This window comes from Capsicum annuum, chromosome 10 (genome assembly GCF_002878395.1).
Source record: "Capsicum annuum cultivar UCD-10X-F1 chromosome 10, UCD10Xv1.1, whole genome shotgun sequence".
NCBI lineage: Eukaryota > Viridiplantae > Streptophyta > Magnoliopsida > Solanales > Solanaceae > Capsicum > Capsicum annuum.
In genome coordinates this window covers 82825316-82850824 of record NC_061120.1, presented here as the reverse complement: position 1 = coordinate 82850824, position 25509 = coordinate 82825316, and the positions used below count along the sequence as shown (strand labels likewise).

The 25509-nt window shown below is 35.1% G+C and overlaps 1 long non-coding RNA gene across 6 annotated transcripts; it reads left to right on the top strand.

The window, feature by feature from the left end:
* Nucleotides 1-1209: 1209 nt before the first annotated feature.
* Nucleotides 1210-6738, top strand: LOC107845576. Of its 6 annotated transcripts, XR_007045766.1 has the most exons (5): nucleotides 1221-1557; nucleotides 2756-2805; nucleotides 3676-4789; nucleotides 4891-5205; nucleotides 6371-6738. It is a non-coding gene; the product is annotated as an uncharacterized LOC107845576 (long non-coding RNA). The 6 variants fall into 6 exon arrangements; XR_007045764.1 differs by having other exon boundaries at nucleotides 1210-4789; nucleotides 4891-4984; nucleotides 5058-5205; XR_007045765.1 differs by having other exon boundaries at nucleotides 1220-1557; nucleotides 2756-4789.
* The last annotated feature ends 18771 nt before the right edge of the window (nucleotides 6739-25509 follow it).

Genomic DNA, 25509 nt, shown 5'->3' with positions numbered 1-25509 from the left:
CTTCTATGCAACGCTTGATTTAATGTCGTGTCACAACTTAGGTAACTTAGCTACTCTAACTTCCCTAAGGCTTACATCAACACAAACCTTCACTTCTTTCTCTAATAACACGCACAACGAATTTGCAATTTTGGAGAAGTCCTTGATGAACTTCCTATAGAAACCTGTATGATCCAAGGGACTTCTAATACCTTTGACAGAAATAGATGGAGTAAATTACTTCAAACTTTTCTCGATCAACTTATATGCCCTTCTTTGAAATCTTGTGCCCCAATACTATACCCTCTTTAACCATAAAATGATATTTCTCTCAATTCAACACCAAGTTGCACTCCTCACATCTCTGAAGTGCATTATCTAAAAAGGCCAAAAATTTATCAATAGAATCACCCATGACTGAAAAATCATCCATAAAGACCTCTATAGTATCCTACACCATATCAGAAAAAATTTACATCATACAATTTTAAAAGGTGGCGGGAGCATTAGAAAGTCCGAAAGGCATCCTCTCAAATGCAAACATACCATATGGACATCTGAAAGTGATCTTTTCTTAGTCATTAAGGGAAAAAGATATCTGATTATACCCCAAATAACCGTCAAGAAAATAATCCCATCCTCTAATTGTAAGATGGTTTAAAATCTAATCCATAAATAGCATAGAAAAGTGATCCTTCTGCATTTAAGTGTTTAGCTTCCAATAATTCATACAAACTCTCCATACCATAACTGTTCTCATGAGCACCAACTCATTCTTCTTATTCTGGACAATAGTGGTCCCACTATTTTTGGCACACATTGAATTGGGCTCACGCACTTGCTATCTATAATAAGGTGAACCACACTTGCATTTAACCACTTAATGATGTCTTTCATCATCACCTCTTTCATAGGTGGATTAGGACGACATTGATAATCGATGATATGTATACACTTGGGTTCCAGCTAAGTTTTATGAGTACAAATTATTGGTGGAATTCCAATAATATCTGTAATGGCTCAACCAATGGCCCATTTAAAGCTCTGCACACTACTGGAAATTACCCCAATGGCAACAAACTTTTTAACGATGGTTAACAAAGTATTGTAATAGATGATCTATTGCAACGGTTGTAAGCGTTGTCAAAAATTATTATTCTATTAGCTATAATTTAATACCATAACCATCACATTTGACATTAAATATTCAATAGATAAATAAAATAAACTATAGCAACGCTTAGTTTATTCCCTCCATTTTCACGGGAAATTTTAGTAAGTTTGACAAAACAAAAACATTTTAATAAAACTTGTTTCTCCGAGAAATATTTCAATACCTAAATCTCAAGCTTAAACCTACTCGTCCAATTGCTAAACGCTAAATCGCTAAACCACGAAATTGCTACATTTCAATCATGGCCTTGGAGATCGAGATCTGGTAGCATTGATTCCAACATTTAGGTGTTCTTCGATCTGGTAGCATTGATTCCAACATTTAGGTGTTCTTCGACCTGGTAGCTATATTTCAATCACTTCATTTATGTTGTTGTTCGAAGGAATTTCTGTTGTTCATTACCAGTAAGTTCTCACACAGCTTCTTTTTTTTCCCGCAAGCATTTATGTGTCATTTGGTTAGCGTTAAAGAAATACAGTGTTTGGTTGGTCACATAAGAACAAATAATTAGCACGTACCATCGATTTACTGGTGTCAGGGATATTCGGTCCAACATATATGCCATTTGTATCCTTGAATCGGATCTACTGTATTGAGCTGTGGATTTTGACCTAATTTTTGGGTTTTGCTTCTGTTTAGGATTTTTGCTTTAATTCTTGCTAAAAATGGAGTGAACTTCTTGCTTTTGATATTGATTGAAAATTATTGGAATTTTGGAATTACCGTGGGGCGGGATATTAGTGAAATATTTTGGACTTTTTCAAAAATAGTAAACTACTCATGAAATAGCTTAACTCAGAAAATATTGCTTTTATTCTTAACGTGGTTGACCATAAGATGGCGAGCTAATACAAACCTATTTCATGTTGCAATATGTTATATATAAACGTACAAAATGATTAGGAAACATTCTTTTTTCTGAATTGATTTCCGTGGCATATGTGAGCAACATTGTGGTCTGTGTAACAAATTTAGGTTGCTGAAGAGACTTGCAGTTCTTTGGTTCTATGTCCAATTCTTATGTCCCTTTCTTCAACTCAGAAGTCTCGGACACTAACGAAACTGACCTACACTATTTCTATCTTCAAAATATTAAGCTTACAACACAACGCTCCAGAAAACTAGCACCAAGTGATGACGATTTAAACCCAAACAACTTAGTGCTCGGAATGAAATACTTCCTGAATCCAACTGTGTACATAAACTATTCTTTTAATTAATGATTTGACCTAATTTAAGTTTTTAAATTTAGAAGCTCAGTGTGTGTTTTAGCTTTTGTAAACTTGCAATAGTTTACCAATATTTTAGCTTCTGTAAATCCACAGTGGCCTACCTATACTGTTCTGGCTAGGATGAGTAGTCGTTTAAAAGTTTAAAAATTGAGTCTTTAGGTAATATGAGTAGTTTGTTTTGTTCATAAATGTAGTTTAAATTTTTGTATTTTTCTACTGATTCAAGTGTTAAGATTTAGGGTGTATTTGGTACAAAGAAAAATGCTTTAGTTCTAAGAGAGGTTGTTCTAAGGTGCTCAAGCGTCATATCTTCTTCATCGGGGGTAAGTTGGGCAATCGACTAAAGCAGTTGCATTGTAAAATCTTGTAGAGGCTGGAGAGGATGACGTGTTGGATGACGACAGTGAAGAAGAAAGATAGGTTAGTTAATTCACCAAGTTGTGTGATAGGAATTAGCATAAGCTACTTTTTTTCTTGTCTATTTTTTTCCGGTGTTGCTACTTTTATCGAACTTAGCTGGACGTCCTACTTATCATTCTAGGAATTAGTCAAAACAGTTTTATAAGCTGGCCAGTCATAAAATATATGAGCTAATATAAGTTATAGATTCTGTTGGATGATGTTGATAAGCATCAAGTAATAGCTGTTATGTTCTTCTGGAGGTTGAAAAATGAATTACAAAATAGATCTTACTTTCAGTGGATTTGTGGATATGCACTAATTAAATATTTTTATTGTCTCCACGAGATGTTGACAGTCACCCTTTGAACCTATCACAAGGATTTGCATGTGACGTCAATGGTGAAGGAGCTTTCCATTTGGATGCGATTTTATTGGAGAAATCTCTATTTTGCTTATTATTTTATTTCTTGGGTTGAACTATATCTTTTCTCTACTATATACATAGCCTGATACAAAAGAAAAATTTTCTGTCACCTCTTTTAAGTTGTTTCCAACGTGAAGTTTTGTCTTCTATATCTCACTTTGAGTAAATGTCTGATGTTTCAAAATCATTATACATGGCAGGCATAGCTTACAACTATTTCCTTGGCCTTTTGTAAGGTTTTTTAAGATCTTTTATATATAAGTTGATTCTTTGTTTATTTCCTGTGCTTTATTTATTTACCTGCATATTGTGAGCAAATCAAGAAGACAAATCCTGGAAGTCATGCTGAGGTTTTTACAGCTAGTTCAGATAGTCGCTTTTAGAGATTCTTCATTTCCTATTATGCTTCTTTTCATGGGTTCCTGAATGGTTGCTTGCCTGTTATTTGTCTTGGTGGTATCCAGCTTAAGAGCAAATACTTAGGTACTTTACTATCAGCGACTTCTTTTGATGCTGATGGTGGAGTGTTTCCACTTGCTTTTGGTGTTGTCGATAAAGAAAATGATGATAGCTGGATGTGGTTCTTGTTAGAGTTGCGCAAAGCTCTAAACATGGGCACTGAGAAGATACCAATTGCAGGTATTTAGTAGTAGATTTCAAATATTTTTCACATTTGGAATTTATGGAATTGAAGATAAAATTTTTGCGCAAACCTAAAGAAGTTGTTTTGATAACACTTTGCCTTAAGTAAAACATCTTAAAAATAAAGGGTTATGTTATAACAAACTAGTGAATGGAGGAAACTAGTAAACCATTATCCAAGATCGATAACTAGAGAACTTAAGAAGTGAGGAAACTAACGATGTGATAAAAATTCTCAAACAAGTTGATGAAACTTGTGAATCAAATTCGAATGTTAGGAGAGATTTTCTAGAATAAAGGATTGCACCATAGATTATCTAAACCAAAGTGATATGGAAGGATACAAACCATATTTGGGATGGTTTGACATAGACTCATTGAGGAAAACTGTCTTTTATAAAATAACCAACCGAACCTTACAATGGATGCCCTACCTCAGTAATTACTTCCTTTTGCAGCCATTCTTTGTTCAGAATGTTTGACGATTTGATAATTCTAGCAAATGGTGGCCTTAAAGTATATCAAGGACCAGTAAAGACAGTTTAAGAGTACTTTGCAGGCATTGGAATAACTGTAACTAATCACGTTAATCCTCCTGATCATTTCATTGATATTTTATAAGGAATTTATAAACTCTCGAGCACAGGACTGAGCTATAGAGATCTTCCTGTTAGATGGATGCTTCATACGGATACCCCATACCACCAGATATGCTAGATTCTTCTGGATCAAGAGCATCTTCAGTTGGAGAAAATTCAGCTGATGGAGTAAGTCCTGCAGCTGCTACCTCAGATCAATCTGGAGACCTGTGGTCGGAGATCAAATCCAATATTGCACAGAAGAAGGACCGCATGAGGTTCAACTTTTAGGCATGGTCGGACTTGTCTCATCGGAAAACCCGGGTGTATTGCTTCAATATAAGTATTTCCTTGGAAGGTAATAATAAATTTCTCTTCTTTTAACTTGTATACCTTCTAATTACTTACTATTCAAGATGCATGCATATATATGTTCATATAAGTTTCTCTCCTTTTCAGTTGGCTACATCCTAATTATTTTTCAAGATGTGTGTGTGTGACCAACTGAGAAGCTTCTATGGACGCTTAGGGGGGGGAGTATTCATGTGACAGTGTTAGTTGATTACAAATGTTTTTTAGTTTCATTTGTTTTGATGGTTGACATCTATGATACTTCACATTCCCAGAGTCGGGAAGCAGCGATTGTGAGAAGCCAGGATACAAGCAGTTGATTTCTGATTCTATTACTTGTTGGACTCTGTTTGAGAACACTTGCTTAAGTGAGTGATGAAACATTTGGATTTATGGGGTACCTTTACAACGTCATTGCAGTTTGTAAGTTCAAAACCTCTGAACAGTGTATATACTTTAAGGTTTTTATCTTTAAGAGGATTGATGACTTAAAGACAGTTGATTAGATATGTTTGCAAATCTAGGAGAAAAAGTTCTCGATTTTAAAATCATGTAGTTTATCTCTATGTTATCACTTATAATTCTGCTCCTTTCTTAATGCTAACAATTCGTAAATGTTAGTACCGATAATGAGTTGAAGGGGAGCCTGCATGTGACTAGGAGGCCACAGGTGCAAGCCTTGGAAACGACCCCTTTTAGAAATGTAAGGTGAGGCTACATACAATAGGTCCCTATGGTCGGGATCTTCCCTAGTCCCTGCGCTATTTCTTAGAAATAGCCCCTTGCAAAAATGTATGGTGAGGCTGCGTACGGTGCATCCTTGTGATCAGGTCCTTCCCCGAGCCCCGCACATAGTTGGAGCTTAGTGCATCGGACTGCCCTTTTTGGTAGCGGTAATGAGTTGTGCAGATCTAAGATTAGCATACTGTACATGGTATCATGTAAAAATTTTCTGGAATGAACTGAAAAACTATTTTTAAGTAAAAAAGAAAATTAATTGCAGTTGTTGTCTTTGTCCCTCCTCACTATTAGTAGTTGTTCAGAAAAGGAGTTAGTATAATAGAAATGACGTTAAAGTATAGAGATGTAATAGCATTTTTCACACCCAGCCCAGAATTTCTCTTCCAAATTGTAAGTTTAGACCAAGAATTTAAATTATGGATTTAGCATGGTTGGGTTGGAAGAATGACACTCCGCATTGCTTTGCTATTCATTGACATGTTTTCTTTACTACTGTCTCTTCTTTAAATTACTACTTTGATTTTCTTCACTTGAACCGAGGGTCTTTCATAAACAGTTTCTCTACATCTAAATAGTTCTACATCTAAGTAGTAGTAATGTCAGCTTACACTCAACCCCACTTTGTGGAATTTCACTCTGTATGTTGTTGTTTTTACCTTGGAAGAATAGCATCTATTTTGTCGAAAATATGGATATGTCAGAAAATATGTAGTACTATACTTATTTTGGTTTTGTATCTTTATTTGGTTTTTCAAACTTACATGAAAGATTGTTACTGGTAGTCTCATCTATCTTCCTTACCATTTTTTACTTTACCTAAGTTCTAATCTTCCAAAATGTTTTCCAGATCTTCCCACCCAGATTGCGGCTTTGAGGTTATTTTCTCTAGATAAATTACACTACTGGAGAGAGAGTGCATCTGGCATGAGCCGTTTGGCATACTTTCTGGCTAAGGATACATTGATCATATTAATATTATTGTAAAGGCTGCAAATTATCTCTGTGTTCTACTTCTTCAACAATCCAAGATCTTCAATTTTCGATAATTATGTCGTCTTGCTTTGTGTCGTATATTGTGTTACTGGGATAGCATATGCACTTGCCATCTACTTTGAACCTAGTCAAGCTCAACTGGTGTGTACTCGGTATTTTGTTTTGTGATGTGTATATATTGTGTTATAATTTATTATGTATGTAAATAAAAATTTACGTTAATACGGGATGCTATTTATATAAATCGTTTCAATTTAATAACATGTGGCAACAAGTGTTGCAATAGATCGATAAACTATTGCAATAGGTTGCCAAAAAACATTGCAACAGAATAACAAAAGCACCGCAATAGATGCTATTACAACGGTTTAATGTTGTTGCAATAGAATCTATTACAACGGTTAGTAACCGCTGCAATAGATAAAAATAGGCGTCCCAATAGGTACTCAAAAAGCGTTGCAACAGAATAACAAGTGTCGCAATAGATGTTGTAATGGATTAATGTCATTGCAATAGATTCTATTTCAACGGTTAGTAACCATTGCAATAGATGAAAATAGGTGTTCTAATAAGTTAAAAAATAACCGTCGCCATAGGTCAAGCTATGGTGAAGGTTGTCTGAAACCGTTGCAATAGCTTGACCTATTGTGACAGTTCAAACAACCGTAGCATAAACCGTTGCCATAGACTTATTGCAACTCCCACCTATAGGACGCTTGCTGAACTATTGCGGTAGAGCTATGACAACGATTTTTTATCTATTACAATGGTTTTGCAACTGTCAACATAGGGGTAATTTCTAGTAGTGGCAATATCGAGATCAAGGCATCAAACTGTATATTAACTAAATTTTCCCCAATAATAACTAGCAAGGTATTGTTGGCCCCAAAAAAAATACATAATACAAGTGAGAAGGGAGGACCTTCAATTTAAAGACTAGTGGCTCATTAATAGATGGTCGGGCTGGTAGAGTAGCTCTATTTTTCATGTCTAAATACAACTTCCTTAGTACGTAAGGGTAACATCTGATACCAATAAGAGCACTTACCATTTTGTCATACTTATTTATGCCATTACTGTCAAAGCTAATGATCACAGTCGTTAATGTCTCTACACAAAGACGTTCCTCAATAGGTGCAGTGAATGTATCGTAATCGATAGTATCTATGACACACCACTCTCATATCTTTTGGTTGCTGTATTTTTTAACCCAGGCTCACACGCAACTGTACATGTTCTTACTAAGTAATATAGTTGCCTTTTTCAAGCCAAGTGTTGATCCCTCAGAGACTTGTGTCAACAACTATCCAAGCCTAGTCCAACTATTAAGATTAACTCAGTGCTAACATAACCACAAGATTGTTTTAGAAAAAACTAAGAGTAAACTTAACAATGCGTTAAAGTAAAGGTTTTGGACATTCAATGGGGGAAAATCCAGGGTCAAGGCACTACGAATAATCATACTATGTTATAGAACTTTATTGGTTAGGTTAATAATCTCAGTTGTTGGTTTATGGGGTCTATACTATGAAAATGGCCTTTCGAACCTCTAATCAATTATCTAACTTAGCCCCACAACTATATCATTGAGCGGAGATGCGAGAACTAAGTCAAATGTGTTCATCTTTAATCTCGTACTTGAAACAAATAGAGAAGATAGGTATATTCATATCCTAAATGTAAATTATAACTCTATTCAATTAGAAGATTACAATTCTATTCTATCTTTCCCACTTTCTATCCTCTTGTTCCTCCTATCAGGTTCACAAGATGATTATGCATGTATTCTAAGGATACAGAGTCCTTAAAATAGTGATAAAAAGGATAAATAAACAACCAAACATATATATATAAAAAAAACAAATCAATTCATAATAATAATATTCATGGTTTTGGCCTTAACCCTGAAAAGGGGTGCTTTGCCGCTCATGGATGTAACCGTAATCAAAATAGATGAATACATGTTAAAATCCATAAAAATACAGAATTAATGGAATAAAAACCCTATTTTAAGTGTTATACAACCTATATCCAAGTACCAAGTTCGTTCATGGTGCTTACACGAGTGTTTAAGTGTTTTATTTAAAGGTGGACACAAGCTGTCGATTTTTACATTGGGTCGTGCCACGCCCTTATCGCGGTTCTTAAGGTACTTGGAACACCATAATGGAGGTTATATACAGGAATTATTCATTTAATATGCTCACTAGTCTTTTTCATGGCCCTAACGTGGTGCCTAAACTCCGTGGCAGCCAACGACTTCAAAACATCCGTTTTTGGCCAAGTCTAGTCCCAAGTGTTTGTCTATCCATTACAAGCTTTGTGGTGATGTTTCTAATTGATTTAAAGATTATTCATCATCCATATATCATCACCAACCTATAGAATCAAAAACCACGAATTCGAGCTAAAAAAAACATACAATCCAAGACGATGAACTAGTATCTTAAGCTAGGAGTACTAGTTTTGTCCTTTCAATCTTTAACTTAGTTTTGACTCTTGGCTTGTTTACATTGAACCTGAAACACTATAAACAAGTTATTACAAACATGATTAAACATTTATACCCTTGGTAACTCATTACGCTCACTAGAATTCATCGAGAACAACTAGAACAACACATAACTCAAGCTAGTAACACTAGTTTTCTCATCTAAACTCTAAGTGACCAAATTGATTCCAAACTTGTTTGAAACACACCTTAAACATTACAATAAAGTATTTTAACACTTAGATGCTCAATTATATTAATACTTAATCATTAAGCAGTGGATAAATCCTCAAAGCAATACTAATTAAGCTTGGATGACAACACTGAGGTGCATAAATTCACCTCATATCATCACCCCACACTTAAAGCCTTATTTGTCCCCGAACAACTCTTCACTCTAAGAATCATAATCATAGAAGACTCCACACTTCTATAACAAGAAAGGTATTTAATCTAGTACTACAATGACTCAATAAAATGTAAGTTTTTACACTAAACATGTTATACACACAACTGAAAGCTCATGAAAACTACTTCAAAACACCCTAGCCTCAATAATTGACTCACCAAGTAGGTAAACTCATGCATACCTCTTAATCAAATAGATTATACAAATCACCCAACTATCATCAAACATGTACCCTCACAACAAGAAAGTTACCCATAATTACTCATGTGGATGCAATTTATCATTAAATGGGTACAAGAATCATATTATGCTCACTCTTACTCACAAGTTACACATGATAAACCATAGGCTTGCCCTTAGTGTAATACATTACCAATATCAGAATGTTAAAGCTTAGGATCAAGCAGGACTTTTAGGGTTGTAATGTAGGCCTAGATACATGTAGAAATTGTTTGGCTAAGAATAGTGACTATCTTCTCTAAATGCTTTAATACATCAGATGAACATTAAGATCACTCTATTAACAACAAATTTCCCACAAATTCATTTACACAATTCTTTTATTTTACCACCCCATCTAATTAAGATGATTCACAAGTATCATGGATAGAGTATTCTTTTTTTATCTCAGGATCAAAAGTTAACACATTTTTCTCTATTTTTATTACACATCTCTCAATCACAATACATATCAATTTTACAACACCAATAGATACTTTTGGGGACCTTCACTTTAACTTTTTCTCTACTTGTATTTCAACTCCTTAACTCAATTATTTTTCAACTAAAGTGCTTAGGAGCGTTGGATCAAATTAAGGTCACACAAAGAAAGGGAATTAGGCTACATGTAAACCTACCAACAAAATAGTCTAAAGGCTCGACGGGGCTAACTAGGAATATGTACTAAGGTAGATAAAAGAGGGTATGAAATAAGGCTTCCAATGAGATGCCTATATTATCTCCTAAACCCACACTCTTTATTTAGCTTTGTAAAAACACCCGGAAAGTTCTAGATATCATATACAACAAGGAACACAAACAAACATCACACACACATAACACGTGCTAAACTCAAGTAAAATCATTATAGACTCTCAACCAAGCAATCACACAAGTTTAACATTAAGCCAACAAAGTTTAAGAGTCATAAACTAGAGCCTAGGAGTCTAAAAAATAGTAATTAACAAATACAACATGCTCTATAATCCAGCCAACTTGCATCATGTAATCACACATAGCACCAACAAGAACATCTCACTTACCTAAACACAAAAATTTTAAAAATTACCCTTAAAAAGAAAAAGTATACCTAGTTCAAAGGCCACCCCCATGGAAAAAAATAAAAAAGAACTAACACGTGGTGGGTGTAGTGTGCACCCACAAACCAAAAACTAAAAAGCAAAATCTTTTTGAAATTTTTCAGATTTTTCAAATTTAACCCAAAAACTAAGAAAACAACTAAGACTTAAGACTTAAGACTTAAGACGGACCCTTCAGCATCACTTCACCCAAAACATGGGAATTTCCCCATCCCACACTTAAAAATCTACTTTGTCCCCAAATTTGAATTTAAAAGTAGAGATAGGAGTACTCCCCGATGCCTAGCTAGAAGCATATTTTCACATCAAGAGGGTCTGAGGACTACACACTTAGTCTTCGCCATGCTCCTTAGCTCAAGTTTCTGATACTCAGACTTCCCATCAACTTGTGACTTAATAAAAACAAGCACTACATGAAGTGAAAACTAAAAATACAAAAAATAAAACATACCTTAACTCGGGTTGCCTCACAAGTAGTGCCTGATTAGTGTCGCAGAATGACTCAACATCACTACTCACCCAAATTTATTCATTTTTTTCCTCCTTCTTGGAGGCCATTTTCTCATGCTCTTTGGACTTCTTGAGCTTGAACTCTCAAGGTCAACAAATTTTTTTAATTTTAGACTTTTCATGCTCATATATCATCATCAATTAAGGATTAGGTGGTGTCATGGATGACTCAATGAGACTGTCTGAAGAGGTCTTTAGTAGTGCACTTTTTACTACCCCCATACATATCCAATTCCATCACTGTAATCACACATAATTCTTTGTAGTGGGAAGGTATATTAAGTGGTTTATACACTATAAGAAACACCGCTTCATCATCCTATCTAATTGTGATAGTGCCCTCTCTCATATCGATTAATTCCCCTATCGTAGTTAAGAATAGATATCTAAGAATAATCGACACCCTTCTATCTGCATCAAAATCCATAATAACAAAGTTAAATGGAATTAAAAACTTACAAACCCTTATAAGGACATCCACAATTATTCCTTTGGGCTTAATTATGGTCCAATCTGCTAACTAAATCATCATTTGGGTTGGTCTTGGCTTACCCAACACACGAGTTTTGATCATAAATAGAGGCATCAGATTTATACTTGCTGCCAAATCACATAAGACATGTACAACTTCCCTATCTCTAATTTCAATAGAGAGGGTCAAACTTCCTGGGTTTTTATACTTTTTTGGTATCTCATTCATTACCACAGTTCTGCACTCCTCTATCAGCATCACTGTCTTAACATCATGTATCTTAACTTTATTACCAACCACGTCCTTCAAGTACTTATCATACTTGGGCATTCCCTATAAAATATCTATAAGAGGAAGATTAATGTGAAGCTCTCTGAACATGTCAAAGAACTTCTTAAAGCATGCATCCTCCTTAGCATTATAGAACTGTTGTGGGGATAGTGGTGATGGTCTTTCCTTCTCAACAACTTTTGTTTTTGGGTACTTATACTTCCCAAAATTTTCAATAACTTTGTCTGCAGCTAGCTGAGGACCCAACTCTGCATCTACCTCCTCATTTGTCTATGGAGGCCTCTCATTAAGCTGTTTATTACTCCTTAAAGTAATTTTCTAGTTGTTTAACACTCCTCAAAGAGAATTCCATTGATTGTTTTAGAGGTTTATTATCACTTGGAAAACCACATTGAGACCTTGTATTTTGTGCCTGCACCAGTTGCCTACTTGCTGCTCTAACTATTTCTGTGCAATTTGCAAATTTTTATTTCAGCAGCCATCTGTTCTTGGTTGGCCAAAATCTTTTTTAGAGTGTTTTCAATGTTATTGTCTTGAGTATTATGTTGTTGAGGATTAAATTATTATTGTTGGTTGTTTCTTAAAGGATACATTGGTTGAGTTTTCTACTTTTGACTGTCGATATTACCATAGTTCAGCTTTTGTGTATTGCCCACAAAGTTGACATTTAGGAATAGCACCATACATATATACAGACTGGCTATTATTTCCATAAATCTCACACCATGATGGGGTTTGTTGCACTTTATTAACCTATGCTTGAGTCTGTTGTACACCCAACTTACTGAATGGAGTCATCATCTGATTCTGTATAGTTGAAAGCTGGGTAGCCAAGGGGGTGAAACTATCAACGTCAATCACGATTGCAGCCTTTTTCACTAAGCTCCGTAAGGTACCACCATGCCAATCTAGATATCCTAGGCAATCCAATTCCATAAGGTGTATAGCTCATAATATATACTTTTCAAAGCTTGACCACCTACAGCTGAATCTAGATAAATTTCCATGTTATAGTCAAGTGCCTCAACAAAGGTGTAATATAGTACGTTAGTGGACTATTGGTGATGCATACAGTCCCGAAGAAGAGACTTGAATCTCTTACAATTTTGGTATAGGATTCTCATCCGGCCTCTGCTTGAAGCTTAAAATCTCACTACGTAGCCTCGTAGTCTTTCCAGATAGGAAGAAGAAGATGAGGAACTTCCAGGCTAAGTCATCCCAAGTTATTATTAAACTTTCTGGCTTAGTATTCAACCACTTATTTTTTTCCCCAAAAGTGAAAAGGGGAAAGTTTTATCCTCACATAATCAGTTGACACACCAATTGGAATAAATTTGTCACTATTCTCCTGAAAGTTTTATAAGTGGACTTGTGGATCTTTATGTGATAGCCCAGTAATTGTCCATTACTAAGAAGAATTTGCACCATTTTATGCTTTAGTTCAAATCTACCTCTAGGAGTCGGTCTTCAAATGGTGGAGGTCACATTAGTTATAAGTGAGATAGACACTTCGCAAATTATCTTGTGGGATGGTGGATCCTCAGCCATGGTAGTTGATGATAGGCGAAATTACGCGCCTATATCAATATATTTTGCCCATATTTTAGCCTAGTTTCGAGAACTAATTATCTATTTCGTACACTTTTAGTCCTTTTTCCTGTAAATGAGCTAACAAATGTGATTAGGAAAGTTTCAGGTATAAATGATGCAAAATACAGCAATTTATGGCTTACTTGACGCAAAAGAAAGCTCACAAACGAGATGGAAAGGAGCTGGACGCATAAAGGACTAAATCTGCTGCATGGAAAATCTGTCCCGGGCTAAAACAGCATTTCTGAAGACTTTGGGACTTACAGACACAAAGCTGGATTTTTGCCATAATACATTAACCTAGTGCAATTAGGTTATGTGTTTCATCATTCTATTTGGATTATAATTTTGTAACCTTACCCTAGTACAATTGGGTCAAGGATTTCATTAGTATATTAGGATTTGGTTATTTATTTTATTAGTTTAGTAGGAGTAGGATAGGAGTATTATAAATACCCTATCATGTTAGAGATTTTAAAGAAGAGGGGAGAGGAGACATTCTGACAATTCATTCATCTCCTTACAATTAAGACATCTTCCTACAACCCATTCTCAATTCTTCATTCTTCTACTCTTAAATTCCACAACAAGAGAATCGTTACTTGCTACGGAATCACTAAAACCACACGCCAAACACCTACTATTCACGCCATCCACCATGCAAAACGTGATATCCTTCGCATTCATGGGTAACTAAATCTCTTAGTTGGGGTTATGGAAGCCGAATGAGTTACTATCTATAGCTATGAGTTTGTGAGTTCAAGACAAGTATATTGCTTATATCATTATTCTCTTCATCTTAAATCTACATTCTTTGCGGTTCAAACACAAGAACACGCCATTCTAACATCTAACCTGTTCGAGAGAAAGGTTATTTGTCTAGAAAAGAAGACGCATAGACCAACGCCAGTCTAACATCTGACTTGTTCGAGAGAAAAGTTATTTGTCTGGAAAAGAGATAATGTCAAGGTAGTAGGACACCCTTTCCTATTAAAAAGCTAGTGCCGTACCTGGACTAACTTCTTGGAGAATTCGTACCGTTAGTCACGCTTTAAGCTCGAGAGAGTTAAAGTGAAATAGTCCTTGTTTAGGTCGAGAGACGCTTGGATTTACCATCGACTACAATTCTCTATAAGCAATTACATGTCAAGACTCTACACACTCATAGCCAATAGAGACGTATACCTCAGAAGGTGGACATAACCCCAACGCCTCAATTCTCATTGTTTACAACACACGTGACAATCTCTCTTTATTTTGCTATTTTCAGTTCTTACATTCTTGTTTTGGTTACATACTACAATCCCCCCTTTCCTACGAGACTTGCACTAAAAGTCTAGTAATTTCTCTTGCTTGTTGGCCAAGCTATTCTCTGTGGGATCGATACCCAACCCAGGTTGGGTTCTATATTTGCTAACGACCGCTTTACACTCCCACGAGAGCTGTAGATTGAGCGTTATCAGTAGTAGGAATGTCTTGTTCCTTATAAGTCTATGGGATATGGTAGAGAAGGACTACTTATTTCCTCCATTGGTGTAAGAGTTGCTCAGGCTCGGGGTATGGCTCACCGTACGCTTTTTCATCACTAAGTTCTTCATGAACTTTGCATAATAGAACATCTTCTCTAATGCTTTAACAAAAGGGATATTATCAAGAAACTCCTTCAACATTGACATGATTTTTTGATATTTTTGTTCTTTTGGTTTCTTTTTCAACCTTTGTGGAAAAAGTGGAGAAGGTCATGGAATCATTTTTAAAATTGGCTCAACCTCCTTACCCTTTTCTTTATTAGTTTCGACACTTTTCTCACCACTCTTGGATTTTTATGACATCTCAGTATCTGTTTCCAACTTCTCAATTTTATCTTCAGGTGCATCACAAAGATCTATAGTATCATTCCTTACCACATCAACTACTAATATAAGAGGATCAATAGTTTACTTACCATTCCAAGTGGTGATGGCCAAACAATGCATGTCATTCTTTGGATTTTGAATAGTATTACTCAAACGAGTTCCCGATTGATGATGATTCAATGTGTCCGACATCCAACCAAAATCGTTCTCTAGCTTCTTAATCACAATTCCATGTGATTCTGCTTTCTGGTTCAGTCCTAAAATATTTACCTTAATCTTCTTAAGGAAGCTCTCTTGATTATCTGAAACCTTAACCAACCTAGCAAGTAAAGCTTCTATCATTGAATCAGTATTATAGTTACCTGGCAGAACATATGCACTATTTATCTCCTTATAGTCATCCTATCTCCTTCAGTCACTATCTCTTTCTACTCTGATCCCTATACATGTCCCCATAATAGTTCTGACCTTGAAACCTTTGCTTAGAGTTCCAATTAACTTTATTATACCATTTTCCCTTGGATGAAAAAACCCATAATCATTCTATCTAGGTACTTTGCTTTCTCCTTAATATCAAAATTATACAACGTAGGAGATTTACCTTGTGCACCCACAACATTCACCCTTTTTGAATTCATAGTTACAAATTGCTTCATCAGTAACCTAATATCCATCCTCAAATGTGCAACCTCTTAAGCCACTATATCATCTATGATTCTTTACTCATTAGAAGCATAAATAGCATAGATAACGACTCTTTTTTGTACCTTTCTAGTATGCCACCATCGATTGGTATTAGAGACTTTGTGTAAGATTTCCTCAGCTAACTCTCAATGAAGGATTATGAAATCCCCTCTAATAATATTATTTGTAATAGCTTTGGTATTGACATTCAGGGCTCTATAGCATATCTAAACCATATTTCTCCCTGAAATTTTATGATCGGTCACAGTTATTAACTTCTTCTTAAACCACAACAATGTCTCATACAATGTCTAAGAATGAAATAGCCTAAAATTGTATATCTCATCCTTTAATAGAATCTTTCTAGATGGCGGGAAAAATCAATCCAAAAACTATTTCTGCAACTCATTGCAAGTAGTGATGGACCCACGAGGTAGTTCCCTTAACAATAATATTACTTCGTCTATAAGAGAGAATGGATAACAACTTACGTCTCAAAGTTTTTTGACTCACCCAGGTAAATTATATGAGGTATAAATCCCAATAAAATTCATAATGTGTAGGTTAGTGTCATCAGCAGTCAGGCCAGCAAACAAACACTTCAGATTTAGTTGCTGGATCATAGCATTTGTAATATCATACTTTATTCCATGGTCAACTCAGTAGGAATGATGGCTTCTATATCGATAGTCTTAACATATCCTAAATATTTCTCTAGATTATTATATGCTGGCAGGAATGGAAAATCTATGGGTGAGCTCCATCTCTTCTAGCTTTGTCGAGTTTTGCTTGATACTTTTCTTCCTGTCTCACCCTTTTACCTTGACATTCACAATGGGTAGCAGTATCCCTCATTGTTTTCTCTTTAGATAATAGATGATTAATGGTTTGTACAGCTATTTCCTGAACAACCAGCGAAGGTTGAGGATTTAAGAGATCCGGGTCATCACAAACTTTATGCTCATGTCCTGCCATCCTATGATTTCCTGAACAACCAGCAAAGGTTGAGGATTTAAGAGATCCGGGTCATCACAAACTTTATGCTCGTGTCCTGCCATCCTATGATTATGTCATAGGGGTTTTTCAAGATCAGGTACAAGTGAGATCAAAGGATTTCCTTAACTCTAGTACTAGGCATACACTGACATAAGCCCCAAGAATAATAGAAAAACAAAAACCAACAGTTTTAACAACTTTAATCAATCAATCTATAATCGTACTCCCCAATAATTAAGCCAAAATTTGATGTTGTCCAAGATTACACCTCCAAGAAAGTATAACACAGTCGTTGTCAAATATATAACCCAATAATAATTATGGTCAAGCCCATAGGGAATAGGTTGAATCTTTATCATGAACTTACTGAAGTAGTTGAAAAATCTAGAAAAGTAAATGGGGAATTTTGTGAGAGCTGTAATAGTAGCAAAAAATCTTGGGTGCTTTTGGTTGAAATTAATATGACATGAATACTAGGACTGTATTCCCTCTGACTTCCTAACTCTATATACTTATCGTGCTCTATCAAACTATCTTAATGCCTTTCCTGCAGAATATGAAAAGATATTTATCTCCAACAATTTTGTGAACTCCTTTGGTGAATTTCACTCATCCCTTTTTGAGTGTCAGAGTGTCTCCTTATTAACCCCTTACCTGGATCCCAAATTAACTATTACCTTTAGAGTATCAAGTTAATTATATAAAGGTTGATAGTTTCAAATTGCTGTTGTAATCTTCTTAATCTAATCTCAACCTCTCTTTTGGGGTAAGTATTGAATACAGGCAGGTTCTTAACTTCTGCAGTCGTTAAGAAAGCAATCAAACCAAAGAAGATCACAATACATGCAAGAATATTAATTAAAAGCGTTGTTGCACTTTCTTTACTTTATTATTCGATCAAGGTTTCCACAACCCTAGTTAGGTAGTTTAGCTGCTCTTGTTTGTAAGAAAATCCACTGAATTCTTAAAAAAAAAACATATGAATAATCTTATAATAATTGAAGAATAAAAATCAGAATCTCAAATTAATATTCAATCATTAAAACCAAGATCAATGGATTCCAAGATTAGAATTGTGTCTTAGAATCTATAGAGTGTTGTGAGTGTAAAGAGTGCGTAAACTAATACAAAAACACTAAAAGGGTATGTATAGTTTCCCAAAATAACCTAAAAATCCTAACCAAAATGAAATAGTAAAATAAGGTCAAAAGTGGCTATGTCTTAGAAAAATCTAGACTAATGACGACTCATTGCCAGTTCTATATCCTATATTCTTTACTCTTTGGTGATGACTCGTTGCATCTCACTACAAGTTTTTGGCTTGAAATTCTGCCTCTCGAGTGTGTTTTTAGCTTTCAGGTATTTTCTTCAGATGCTCAGTACGGCCTTCACTACGAGTCATAGTCAAATCATATGAATCTTCATAAGTATCATCTCTACTAGGACCAGACTTGTATACTTTTAGAACTTTGTCAACATTTTTCTCAGAACAATCTTCCCTACAACTCGTATTCAAATCCTATGAGTTGTAGCCAGTGTCATTTTATTACTATTCTAAGATTCCTTCACAGATCATACTACGACTTGGACGACAACTTCTAGCGTCACCCCATGACCCATTGTAAAAGTTGCTACACTTTCATGAGCCTTTTCATCCTATTTTGTTCTACTCACTTCCAACCCTATTTTCTGGCAATACCACGACAAAAACACATCACTCTAAAAAAAGACCTATGCACTTTGATATTTTCATAGTTTTAAGCTTTAACAGTTCCATGAAACCATGTCATATCAGGTGGAGGAGTGTAAACCTCCCTTTACCTCTTGGCACATTCTCATTGATTTTCCCAAGCCATCAATAAGTCCAAAGTTTAGAAATTTAAAGCAGAGTGTAAAAAGAAAAGCATGCAGAAAGTTGTAGACCTTGAGAGTAAGCACTTATGTGGTCAGTCAAGAATGAGAAGATAGCCTCCGAGTAGGAGGAAAATATTGAAGAAATATGGATAAAAGAAAGTGATGTAAGTCATACCGTGAAACTAAATCAAGCACTGTATGGGAGACAACCCAAGTTAAGGTAGGTAGTTTAATTTTTTTATTTTTTATTTGTATATCACTTTTGTTTTTCTTTTTTTTTTTTAGTCATGGACAGAAAGGAAGCCTGAGTACTGGAGACCCAAGCTAAGGAGCATAGAAAAGACTGAGTGGGGTCTGTTGGACCTCTTTAATGATTAAAGATTCTACTAGCTAGGGATAGAGGCCTCAAGGAGTATTTCAATCCTTTCTTTTAAGTACTACTTTGGGGACAAAGTGTGATTTTAAATCTGGGGTGGGGAATCTCTTGATTGCTTAGGGTGAAGTGCTGTTATAGGATTTCTATTTTTATTTTTAGTTATGTTCTAGTTTTGAGTAAATTTGAAAAACAATTACAAATTGATTTTCTCTTTGGTTGTTTTAAGTTTTTTTAGATTTTTTTTGGTATTAGTCTAGTAGGGGCAGACTTCACCCACCCTTAAGTTTTTATTCTCGGTTCTTTTTTGAGGGGTCACCCTTTAAACTCAATAACCCTTTATTCATATTAGAAGTAAATTTTAAGATTTTTGGTGTTAAGAATAAGTGAGATGTTATTGCTAGTTACTATATATGATTACATGATGCAAGTGGATTAGAATATAAAAAGCTTGTTGATTGTGTTGAATGACTATTTTTGAGACATTTAGGCTTATTTTCATGAATTTTGTTTTGTATTAACATAATTCTAAATTTGTGTTATTTATTGGTTTAGAGTTTATGGTGATCCTACTTGCTTTGAGCATGTTCCATGTGTGAGTGATATCATTTGTTGTAGTCCTTCTAACGTTATTGTCTAAAACTTTCTCGGTGTGTGTATAAAGAAAAATAAAGAATGTTTAGTTTAGGAGATGATATAGGATTTATTTTTATATACATGTTCATACCTTCTTTATCTATCCTTGTTGCATGATCTTAGTTAGCCCTGTTGAGCCTTTAGCCTATTCTTTGGTAGCCTCATATGTAGGTTATTCCCCTTCTTTGATTGATCATAATTTGATCCAAAGCTCTTAAGAGCTTTAGTTGAAAATAAATATGGCTATGGAGTGTAATATTGAAATAAGAAATCGGTGAAGGTAAAGCCTCAGGCAAATAGTAGTTATTGGTGTGAAAAAATTTATCTAATATAGGTGGGAGTGGTGTAATGAAAATATGAAAAGTGAATCATGATTTGATCATGAATACTCCCTCCATACGATATGTGAACTAGCTTAAATAGATGGAGAAAATTAAAAGAGATAGGGAAGATAGAAGTGGTGAAAAATTGATTGTTTAGAAAGGAGCCTGATATGCCCAAATTACACCTCTCTTACGAGAGAGTAAATGGTCATTGTCAAATATATAACCCAACTAGGATGGGGTCAAATCCCACAGGGAAATGGTGCTAATTAAGATTTATTTAGATAAGTTGACTTTTAATCGTTCGTTTCCGTAAAATAAATAGGGGGGATTTGATTCAGTTCACAAATTAATGGTTTCAGTTAAACAAGATGAAATACGTGTAGTAGTATTCAAATTCAGAGAAATAGCAAGCTAGGGTTATGTCCACCTTGTAGTTTTCAATACTTTCTAACTATGGGCTTTACAAATTCATACATGCATCGTACTTACAGAGAAATGTATTGTATCTAATAACATAATCCTAGTGTTTCTCAACCATCAAGGACTAATTCACTTTAGTTCTCTCGAATCAAAAGCGTTTACCAAAAAGAATACGAAAACTCCAAGTAGTTAATCCTATTAAGGCATTAACGTATGAAATAGGGGTTGGAAATCCTATTTTCTTGTCACTACTCTCTTTTTCGAACATCAACCTTTCTTTCTAACAAGTTCTGTTTTAAGGCATATCCTCTATGTTTGCAACCACGAGAATTCAAGATAAGCGAAGAGAGTATGATGTAAACAAATCAATGCATAATGAATTCAAAACCCAAAGTGATATATTGTATACTACAAGGCTTCCACAACCATAACTAATAAACTTAGCTACTTATGGGTAAAAAAAAATCACAATAGAAATATTCATCATACCAAAAACTAGAAGACGATCTTAATACCTGAAATCATGCTAATCACATCGGTTAGCTCAATTACATAGAAGTAGAGTAAAAATATAAGAAACTAGGCACTTTGTTCTCTAAACTTAGCTAAAATATTGATAAGTTATGGTGCTTAGGCATATAAATACACCCAAGATTACCACCCCACACTTAAAGATTTATTCGTCCTCGAACAACATATCCATTTATGAATACTACACAAGCCTTAGCACCCACAAAGGAAAACAAGATGCTCAAATAGGTTCACACAACAATTATGAACAAGAAGTAGATTCAGGAATCATTACAAAAGACAACCTACCCTCAAGAATAGACTCATTAAGTTGGAAATTTCATGCATACCGTTTAAGCAAAGAAATCATATAAATTACCCAACCTTCATCAACCATGTGCCCTCACAACAAAAAAAGTTACCCATAATCAGTCACAATCATGCAATTTCTAACAAAATGGGTACAAGAATCAAGTTGCGCTCACTCTCACAAAGAATTCTCAAATTACAACTGATGACCATATGCTTGCCCTTAGTGTAATATTCCACTAATATTAAAATGATAAGATTAGGATCAAATAGGTCTTTTACAGGTTGTAATGCAGGCTAAAGGATGGGTAGGAACTATTTTGGCCAGAAATAGTAACTATCTTCCCTAAGAGCTTTAATATACTACATTATGCAATTAAGACCAATCTCTAACAACCAATTACCACTTCTGCTATCGTCACAAATTTCCTTTTCACCCCAACTCGTTAAGCTCAATTAATAACACTAAGGTGAGAGTCTGCAACCTTTTCAAATATTTTTTACACCCTTTTCACGTTACACACCCTATAATAGCCACCCTCAACTTAAGCAATTTTCCTTAGTTGAGGTGCATAGTGTCCAAGAAGGACCAGGGTTAAAACAGGTTCATTGTAACATGTCCGGTATAAAATTTATAACTTTTTAAACAATTTTTGCTACTCCCAACCACATCAATTTTACACACAAATAACTACACTTTGGGGCATCAATTTCACCTTTTTCTTCTTATTGTCAAAAACCTAACTCAAATTGATTATTTTACATTAAAGTGCTTAGGAGCTTTTGGATCAAATTATGGTCTATTAAAGAATGGATAAGGCTACATATGAGGCTAACAAAAGAACAAGCTAAAGGCTCAATGAGGCTAGCTAAGATAATGTACAAAGGTAGGTCAAAAGAAGGTATGAACAATGGCTATCAAACAAATGCCTAAATCATCTCCTAAACTCATAATCTTTATTTCGCTTTGCACACACACCAGGAAAGTTCTAGCATCAGTTGCAATAAGAAATATACAACAATCTTACACACTCATGGCACATGGTCAACTCAATTAAAAGCATTATAGATTCTCGACCCGACAATTACATGAATTCAAATAAAACCAAAAATCACAACAAGAGTCACAACTAGAGCCTAGGTGTTTCAAACGTAATGATCCATCACATACTTATGTTATAATGTCATCATGTGATCCACAAGAACAATTACATTCAATTAAATGACTAATTTTCACTTAAGATGGTTGTCATCTATCCATCATCAAGAAAAACACCTAATTATGAATAAATATAATAAATATCTAACAAGAAACAAAATAAACAAAATAACTAATCCTATCATAGAAGAATGCTAAGGAGAAGGTACTATTTTCTTACAAAACAAGTAGCTAAGTAACCAACCATCCCACACTTAGGCTAAGCATTGTCCCCAGTGTAAATAACAAGATAAAGAACCTAGCTAGTACTACTCTTCATCCACATTAGGAGCCATGCCACCTGCATGAAGATTATCATTGGAGTCATTTTTCCTGTATTCATCACATCACCCATGTCAGCCACACATAATAAAACTAACTACAATTAAGATGAAGGTGGTGAAGTTACCACCCTACACTTAATTTGTTAGTATAAACCAATTAAGTGTTATTGTCAGGTACTCAGACTTTGCCGACATACACTTTGATAGAGTGCACCAACATTAATCGCAATATAATTCACTCACTTTAATTCCCCCAATTCTATTTTAATGAATCACTTTTTGAACAAAATCATACCCTACAACTTCAACCATATAAAGATATATAGAATGCTGTCACTTTCACATGATTTTCTCAATATTATGTTCAACATAAAAAGATGGAAACTAATGGTTACACAATTACCATGGTGGGTGTGAACAATTCAGTCACATGTACAAGCTCAAGTACTACCACAATGGTGCTTATCTTCCCAAGATGTTCAAAATCCTTCTTTGACATAAACATGGAAAGAATTTAATTCATAATCATCAAGAAATCAATTAACTATAATAAAAGGTCATAATAACTAAGGATTAAGAAAGTAAAACTTACCTTGAAGATGAAAGATTGAAAAAGGAAGGGGGAAATTCTAGAGATTGTTAAGCAAAGAGTAATCTTGAAGGATAAATAGAATGGTGAGAAAGAAATCTTGTACAGCTTAGGAGTGAAATAAGGATGACTTTGGGCATTCATGGTGTGGATTCTATTAAAGAGTGAAATCCAGATCGGATTGACCCAATTCAAAGATGGATTTATGTTGGAATTGGAAGGGTGTGCGACACATAGGTTATCGCACAAGTTTAAGTATGCACCGCATCAGTCATCGCACATATGAAACAGTGAGCCTATGCGGTATGGTATGCGACACACATGTTATTGCACACATTGAGGTGTGCGGCGCGCTGGGCATCGCACAGGTGAGGCAGTGATCATGTGCGGAGGTTTGGGTGGCGCACATGTTATCACACATCATTAAATGTGCGTCACATATGTTATCGCCTCATCAAGGTGTACGGCGCACATTATGCCACTCATTTTTACGTATGTGAAGCAATGTGCTTAGAATGAATGTAAGGCTATGTTCTTACCATGGTCAATAAAAATTTTGATGCCATGCATCCCATTTTTCATATAAAGCATTGAGAAAGGTCCATACCGTGAAGGCTTCGCCCCTGGACCCCCATCGAGGTCAGTAGTGGACTTCAGGATAGGGCCTATCCGCTCAATCCCTATGCTACACCATAGACCTCATTGAAAGTCACAAAATAAAGTTGCACCACGAAAATTTTTGGGTCAGATTAACATAAATTGGGCATGACTCAAACATGAATCATACTTAATCCTTACACATTTGACCACTCCAACTTACCTGGAATGTTCCCATCACTCCTAAACTTACCACCGTTGACATGGCTCAATTCCAAACCAAATTTGGTACTAATATCCTCCTAAACTCTTATTTTGGCATTTTTGGTTAACATGATAAAATAAAAATAAAATCATGGGTTGCCTCCAATGTAGCGCCTGGTTTAACATCGCGGCATGACTCGATTATCTTGACTACTCAGACTTCATCAAGATACATCAATGATACCATTCGTACCTTATTTGCTGGATTAAGAAAATACATCTTTCCTTGTCCAACCACTTTAAAGTCACTCACATCCTTGCTGTAAGTTCAACCAAACCAGATATGATCTCCATAGTAGAACTATCCTTAACTGGTACATCTCGGTTATAATCATAGAATACATAAAAAATTGAGAAGAAACTTATCTTCTTTTGTTGTTTCATAGAACGACATACTTCAAAACTAACTACTTTCTCATTGACCCTAAATTTCAGCTCATTCAGCTCCATGTCAACTAACACTCTCCCAGTTTCTAATAATGGCCTACCCAAAATTATGTGTACTTCAAAGTCTACTTCGCAAGCAAGAATTACAAAGTCGACAAGAAATATAAAATTTGTAACTTTTACAAGTAATTATGTAGAATCCCAATCGGCCTTTTTACTGATTTATCCATCATTAGAAGTTGCATATTGGTGGGCGTAGGATCTCCCAAACCTAGTTTCTTGAAAACTGTCAATGTCATAAGATTTATACTTGCCCCAAGATCACAAAGGGCCTTTTCAAACTTTAGCAATCCAATCGTACATAGAACAATAAATGCTCCCGGATCAGCTTTCTTCTGGACAATAGATCTTGTAGCAATAGCACTACAATGATGAAGATTATCTACCATTTCATAGCTCACAGTCCTTTCTTCATCAACAGGTCTTTTATAAACTTAGCATATCCAGACATCTGTTACAGTGCTTTAAATAATGGCACATTCACTATCAACTTCTTCAACATAGCCATGAATTTGCTAAACTTGCCATCATCTTCTTTCTTCTTTAATCATTATGGAAATGGGGGTGG